We start from the raw sequence: 8,245 nt of genomic DNA, 5'->3' as shown, positions 1-8,245 counted from the left end.
TGACTCATAATTCAGTGGAAGTTCCTGTGGTGTTTGCCTTAGACGGTTTCAACTGGGAGGTTGTCACTTGTATCACACTAATACCTGACCAGTAAAATCTTTCTCTGAGTGTTTTTTATGAACTTTTTATTGGTCTCCTGCTCTCCCGAAGGGTGCCCTGCGCCTGCGACCTCTGTACCTCAGCACTTTGGTGTCCTTGGTTTCAGACACCACTTTGCCGCCCACTACCCTGCGGTGGACTTTTGGGGGCTCTGAATGAAGCTGCTGCTGTCCAGAGTATCACCGAGACCGAAGTCCTCCCCTTCGTCCAGCAGGTGGCGGTAGGTGGTGATCTCAGCCTACAGCTTTACCTTGATGTTCAGCGAGGGCTCCTACTCCTGGCGCTTCCCCTCTGCCGGATCTGTGCCAGCTCGGACTCCAGGTGCAGCAGGGCCCTGTTGAGCTGCTCCAACTGCATGATGTTGGAGGCCTCCACCTCTCACAGGCTGTTCTCCAAGCTGCCTTTCAGTTTTTTCAAGTCCAGGTCACTCTCCAAGGACTGCGCTGTACGTCTCAGCTCTTTGAGCATCATTTCGGCAGCTCTGATCTCGGCAGACTGCATGGTGACCAGCATGGTGCTCTCCTCGATCTGCTGGCACGAGTACTTATCCAGCTCCTTTGAGTTCTTCTGAGCCAGCTCATCATACTGTGCCTGGATATCCGCCATGATCTTGCTGAGCTCCTGAGATTTGGGGGGTCTACCTCCATGGTCAACCCAGAGCTGGCGGTCTGGGCTTGTAGGCCTTTTGCTTTCTCTTCGTGTTTCTTCTCCACGAAGAGTAGCTCCTCCTTAAGAGTCTCGCTCTCTGTCTCCGGCTGCAGCCGGGTGACCTGGTGTCATCAATGACATCATGGTGCCCATCGTTTTCACTCTCTACGGAATAGACGCATGGCCAGTTCTGTCTCATACTTGACTCTAAAGTCATCAGCAGCAAGATAGGCTTTGACCAGTCTGCAAAGTGATGCAGGCATTGTCCACAGCAGTTGCAAAGATCTGAGCCCTCAGGTCCTCGATGGTCTTGAAGTCATGCCTCAGGCGTTGACCTGGGATCCTTTCTTCTCCAGGTGTTCCCGGATTTTGTTCTCCAGCCTCCAATTCTCAATCTCCTGGCTCCTCATCCTGCCCAGGTAGGAGGCCAGGTGGTCGGTCGTTCAGCTCTTGCTTGGTCTCCTTCTCATTCTGGATGCCCACTAAACTCTCGGATGTCCCTGACGTCAGGACCCTGCATGCTCAATCGCCCTACAAGCTGGTGGAGCAGGATACAAAGATCCAGGAGTCTGAGCCACAGGTGCTTGCATAGATGCTGGCCACGCTGCTGGCGGGCTGGAGGCTGGAAGGCTGCAGGTACCCGTAGTTGGTAAAGAAGATGGTAGGGCGGGTGGTGAGACTCATGGCAACCTTGGAGGAGAGCGAGACGGTAGGTCTCATGTTCTCATTTTTTGTGGATTTAATGTAATTATTATGCATTGAAACATTCAGTTGGCAGCTATCATTCAATATTTTTAGTGTGTTTTTTTCACCTTTCGTATTTTTATAAGACTTTTCATGCTCAGATTTAAATATTCTCAAAAAATACATAAGGGAATTATGCAGATATTATAAAAGCCAAAATATAATAATATAATCTAAACACATTTGCTCTCACATGAACAACATAACTCACCTGTCTAAAATGATTGGTGTTTTATTAAAGTAATACTTTTCCCCTACAGAGAAGAAAAAAGTCTTAATAATTTTGGAGCCATGCATGGACAGAATTGATAACCTGTATATGAATACATGCCTATTTTTTCATTTTACATAAAAGAAGTTAAAGAATACTGTTTGCAAAGGACTATAGCTGAGGCTTTGCACAGACTCTAAAAAATATAAAACAATTCAATTGGTTTTTAACAATTCCATGAGTGAGACAGTGGAGTCAAGGAAGTATAATGAACTAAGGAGAAATTTAGCAGAAAATTCTTTAAGGCTTTATATGAATTCTCTGACACCAAAAAGAGAATAGGATCAACAGCAATTGAAATATTGATTATAATCTACAGACAGCAATAACGAATAAGAGGATTCAGATTCTTGCCAAAATAGACAGAAATATTCATCCTTTATATGATTTATCAGACACTTGGAGATAGTTGATTAAAACAAGGATTTACTTAAAAGCAACTCTGAAGAAACTGTGGCTGTTTTATGTGAAATATTTAAAGAAAAAAATAATATGTCCTGGCATTTTCCTGAGTAACTGGTATAACTTAATAGGTGACTACAAAGTAATGAAACTCTATAATGGCTAGTGGTTTTGTAACTCTAATTCAAGAATAATTAATTTGAAAGTTTCTCTGGAAATTATAAATTGATTAAAGTTGAAACCGTTCATTAAACTTGTATTTACATATTTTTGTATTTCAAATGTCTGATAGAGAATTGCCGATAACATTGTAGTGAAGAATCACAGAATTTTATAAAAATGACTCTAGAAATCATGTGGTTCATATTCTTACTTTTACAGACAATGGCACTAAAGTCTGAAAGGGAATAAAAATATCCTGTTGGTTCCAAAGAATTAGTAGAAAAACTGGAGGAAAAAGGTGGGTGTGTTGTTTCCTAGACTGTAGTGAATATTATTTTTGCTCCACCCAGTTTCATTCTATTGTGAGTAGAGCTGTCTCATCTCAAAAGAAATGTTCAAAAGCCTAACCCCCATTATCTACAAATCCAGTCTTTGTAGTGTAATAAAGTTAAGATGAGGTTATACTGGTTTACCACAATGGACCCTAATCCAATGACTGGTGTCATTAGAAGAAAAGGAAGATTTGGGTAGAGAGACAGGCACAGGGGAGGGCAAATGTGAAGACACAGGCACTTAGGAAGAAGAACATGTAAAGGCACAGAAACTGGAATGATATGCCTACCAGCCAAGAAGCATCAATGGTTGCTGGCAACTACTAGAAGCAAGGAGAGAGGCAAGGAACAAATTCTTTCTCAGAGTCTCCACAAGAAACCTGTCCAAAGCCACAAGGGCATGACTTCCCCAAGCTTGGGGATTTAACCCTCACTTCAATATGTCTAGATTGCAAACCATTGAGTCAAAGAAAATTATTCTAGGTTCTTAAGATTTCATGTTGTTTGCCCTGTTGGGTTTGGGTTTGACTGGGATCTGCCACTCCTCCTTTCTTTCCTGTTTCTCCCTTTGGAATGGGAATGTCTCTTCTATATCTGTCCCATCCTTGTATTTTGGAAGCACCTCGCATGTTTGATTTTATAGGTTCACAGCTGGAGAGTCATTTATCTGAGGATGAATCCTACTATGAGTTTGTCTCAAATTTGATTTTGATGAGACCTTGGACTTCAATATAAAATTAATGCAGGAACTAGTTAAGATTTTTGGTGCTATTGGGATAAAATTATTGTTTCACATGTGAGAAGGGGGAATTTTTGGTGGAACCAGGGGCAAAATTTTCTGGTGTGAATGTTTGTGTCCCCTCAAAATTCATTATATTGAAATTAATCCCCAATGCTATAGCATTAAGAAGTTGGACCTTTCAGCGCCATCATAAATGGCATTAGTGCCTTTATAGAAAGAGGTCCAAGGGAGGAAATCTCCCCCTACATACACTGTTATAATTTTTGATTTTTACTTTCATATATGTATTTTTAAACTTAGGGGAAAAATAATCCAGTATATATTCTCGCAAGTCCTGACCAATTCTTTTGCTTTCCCATCATTGCTGAGATACTACTTTCTCCTCTGGAATAATTTGTTTACAGCCTGAAGAACAACCTTGTTCACCCTCCCACTTGGTATTCCCCATTTATCTATAGAGAATGTGTTCCAAGACCCTCAGCAAATGCATGAAACTTCAGATAGTACTGTATCCTTTGACAACTTGAGGTGCAACAGCAAAGCTAGCACAAATTTCTTTTTCCATCTCCACAATTTCACAGATACAGGGTTTGTTCTTACTTACTCTAGGTCTATGCAAGCTCTGCCTACCATTTTTTTATAGTAAGCCGAGAATTTTTTTTTCTCTTAAAGTAAGCACTTTACGGCTCCTCTTTGGCATATCTGTATTGCAAGCATCACTCTCCTTGCACTTTGGGGACAGTACAAAATCAAATAAGGGTTATGTGGACACAAAGCACTGGAATACCATGGTAGTCTAACTGATAAAACAGATGACTGTGAAGCAACAAAAGGGCAGCCAGCTTAAACAATGTGGGGTTTGCAGACATGAGTTGAATCAAGTTCATGGCAAAAGCATTTCTCATGTTACTCAGAATGGTATGCAAATTAAAACTGAAACCACAGAAAATAAAACCATGGCTACAGTGAACTATTGCATGTAAAGCAACATATCAAGTTGCAGGGAGAAGCTGCTACCTATGAAGAACAGATTCTCACCAGACACGGAATCTGCCGGCACCTTGTTCTTGTACTTCCCAGTCTTCAGAACTGTAAGAAATAAACGTTGGTTGTTCATATGCCACCCGGTTTATATTGTTTTTGTTACAGCAGCTTAAACAGACTCAGTAGGTAGGCATGGCCCATAATTTCTCACCTTTTAAGCTATCTGTATTAAATATAAATTGCATCTTTTGTTAGAACAGAACTAGTTGTTTAAAAATGTAATCTGAAAAATTCTCTCTTTTAATTGGTATGCTTAGGCTATCTACATTTAATATAGTTACTGACAGGGTTGAATGTAGGACTTTTGTTCTGTTATGTTTCTGTTTGCCCTCCATAACTTCTGTTCATTTTTTCATTTTTTTCCTGCCTTTTAAAAACTATTTGCAGGCCGGGCTCGGTGGCTCAGCCTGTAATCCTGTGCCTCTGGGAGGCTGAGGTGAGTGGATTGCCTGAGTTCATGGGTTTGAGACCCACCTGGGCAGATGAGACCTCATCTTTACAATCAAAAAATTAGCTGGGCGTGGTAGCCTGCACCTGTAATTCCAGTTACTCAGAAGGCTGAGGCGGTAGGATCGCCGCAGCCCAGCAGGTCAAGTCTGCCGTGGTTGGGAGCAGCCACTGCACTGCAGTCCGGGCGACTGAGTGAGACTCCAACTCAAAAAAAAAAAATTGACAATTTATTTTTAGATGTTTAAATCAGTCACCTTCAAAGTACTCTCTGTTAAATGCGATACACCTAACTAGATGCTTTTTTTTTAAACTCAAAACCATTTTGAACTTGTAAATTTTTATGCCTTTTAATTCATTGTCTGTTTTTCTTGTTTCACTTCTACATTGGCAAAATGTTTCCCTTTGAGAATTTTTTTCATTCAGGGAAACAAAAAAAAGAAAATCTTTCTGCATAAGATCAGGTAAATAGGGAGGGTGGGACATGGGGGTCATGAAGATTTTGGTTAAAAACTACAGCACACTCAGGGCAATGTGAGTACGTGTGTTGTCTTGGTGGAAGAACCAGTCACCTATTTGCCACAATTCAGAAATTTTATCCACAAATTGTGACTCAACCTTCTCAAGACTTTCAGATAAAAACTTTGTTTGACTGCTTGATCTAGAGGAACAAATTCCAAGCGTACTGCAGGGTGCCTGGTTTCCAAAACATCATTTTGGATTTTTTTTTTTTTTTTGGTCCACCTTTCCTTATACATGCATGTATACAGATATAGATATATAAATATAAACTATATGTAAACCTTGATACATTTATCTATCTATAACTGGATAAATAAGTACACTTTTTTCACAGTCTTTTTAGAGGTTATGTTATGTTATCTTTTCAAACTAAACCCCAAAGTCTACTTCAGTTTTATGCTATAGTGGGCTTGTATATTTTATGTCTATACTCTCTACCCTCCCACAGGCAACTTGACAAGTTTTGCTTCTTACGATCATGAAAATTTTTTAAAACTTAAGAGAAAAAAGTAATTCAGTATATATTCATAAGATACTGATCATTTCTAGTGCTTTTTATTCATTGCTAGCATACTAAATTTTCCTCTGGTATAATTTTATTACAGTCGTTAAAACTTCCTTTAGTATTTTTTTTTTTTTATGAGAGCATCTCTGCTGGTAGCTAGTTCTCCTAGGCTTCCTTCACTGGAAAATGCCTATTTTAATGTAAATACTGCTAGATATTTTTGCTGAGTATGCAATATATAGTTGAAAGTACTCTCACTTAAATATAGTTGTATGTAGCTTAACCACAAGGGTACCTTCTGGGAATTGTGTTGTTAGGTGTGAATGTCATAGATAGTAATGAGGCAAACCTAGATAGTAGATTCTCCTACACAGCCAGGCTGTATGGTACAGCCTCTTTGTTTTGGCTACAAATCTGAACAGCATGTTATTGTACTGAATACTATAGGTAATGGTAACACAATGCTAAGTATTTGTGTATCTAAACATACGTTTGCATAGAAAAGGTACAATATAAAATGTTATTAAAGATAAAAATGGTACACTAGTAGAGAGCATTTACTGTGAATGAAACTTTTGGGAGTGGAAGTTGAACTGGATGAGTCATGAATGAATATTAAGGCCTAGGATATTATTGACACCACTGCAGACTTTGCACATATTGTACTTAGGCTATACCAAATTTATGAAAAATACTTTCCTATCTTCAATAATGAATATACCTTCACTTACTGCTGGTTTTTACTTCATAATTTTTTAACATTTTAACTCTTATAATTGTACTTAACTTAAACCACATACACATTGTAAAGCAGTATGAAAGCATTTTCTTTTTGCTTTTATTATTATTATTTATAATTTATTTAAAAGATGTGAGGTACAATACAGGGTTAGGTATACAAATATCGATTATGCAGGTATCCATGTTGATGAGACGTTCCCCTCCCTCCCCTGGCAGTTTCCTACTACTGCCAGTTCCTTCCCTATAGTATTATGATAATTGTCCAAGGTCCACTTATGAGTGAGAATATATGGTACTCTAGTCCAACTTTGATGGGCAGCATGGTTGGTTCCATGTTTTGCCATTGAGAATGAAGCTGCAACAAACATGAGTGTGCAGGTATCTTTTTTGTATAACTATGTGAGTTCCTTTGGGTATAGTCCCAATAGGGAAATTGCTGGGTCATATGAAAGGTCAATTTCTAGTTCTTTCAGAAATTGCCACACTGTCCTTCAAAACATTGCACTAGTTTGCATTCCTACCAGTGGTGTGCAAGTGTTCCTTTTTCTCCTCATCCTCACCAGCCTCTGTTGTATGTTTTATTAATGATGGCATTCTTACTGGAGGTAGGTGGAATCTCAATGAAGTTTTGAATTGCATTTCTCTGATGATTGGTGAGGTTGTGTACTTTTTCATGTGTCTTTTGACTGCTTGTATATCTTCTTTTGAGAAGTGTCTATTCATATTTTTTGCCCACTTTTTAATGGGACTTTTTTTTCATTTCAGCATGCTTGAGTTCCTTGCAGGTCCTAGATGTTAAGCCTTTGTCAGATATACAGTTGGCAAACATTTTTTTCCCATTCTGTGGGCTGTTCCCCTGCTCTCTTGATAGATTCTTTTGTTTTGCAGAAGCTCGTCAGTTTGATGAGGTCTCACTTGCCTATCTTGTTTATTATGGTATGGGCACTTAGTGTTTTGATCATGAATTGGTTGCCAGTTCCAATTACTATAGGTGTGTCTCCTGCGTTTTGTAAGATTCTTATAGTTTGAGGTTTGAAGTTTAAGTCTTTGATCCATTTAGGGTTAATTTTTGTATATTGTGATAGGTAGGGGTCCTGTTTCTATTTTCTGCATGTCATCAGTCAGTTTTCCAACAACCATTTACTGAATAGATTCTCCTTACCTCAGTTGTTGTTGGTGGAGCCTGATCACTTTAATTTTCTTAATGGTCTTATGGATTAAATGAAGATGTTAAATATGCCAGGTTACCTCCTATGATTCAAGATGTATGAGATCTTTGCCTAGTTCCGGTAGAGGCCACACATTTCACTGTCCTGCAAACTAAATCAATTTGAGATATTTTCAGATATTATCTGGAAAGAAATATCGTGTTTCCACCAAGAATAGTGAAACAATGAATTGCAAGACTGCCAGTTGCTACTGTGATCAAATTACCTAAAGAATTGAAAAGAAAGCTGGAGGAAGAGAGAGACAGAGACAGAGGCAGGAGAGAAAGAGAGAGAGAGAATTTAATAATCTGGATACCTAGATACACTTTGCAGTAAACCCATTGAGGCTGAGTCTTGTAATTCAGTGAAATGTCTTG

At 39.0% G+C, this 8,245-nt stretch overlaps 1 pseudogene; it reads right to left on the bottom strand.

The window, feature by feature from the left end:
* Positions 1 to 358: 358 nt before the first annotated feature.
* LOC103275660 lies at positions 359 to 1,432 on the bottom strand (annotated as a pseudogene).
* Positions 1,433 to 8,245: the final 6,813 nt, after the last annotated feature.

The sequence above is a fragment of the Carlito syrichta genome, unplaced genomic scaffold (assembly GCF_000164805.1).
Source record: "Carlito syrichta isolate Samal-C Ts95f unplaced genomic scaffold, Tarsius_syrichta-2.0.1 Scaffold315630, whole genome shotgun sequence".
Classification (NCBI taxonomy): Eukaryota; Metazoa; Chordata; class Mammalia; order Primates; family Tarsiidae; genus Carlito; species Carlito syrichta.
The sequence above is the reverse complement of the archived record's forward strand: the minus strand, read 5'-3'. Positions and strand labels throughout refer to the sequence as shown.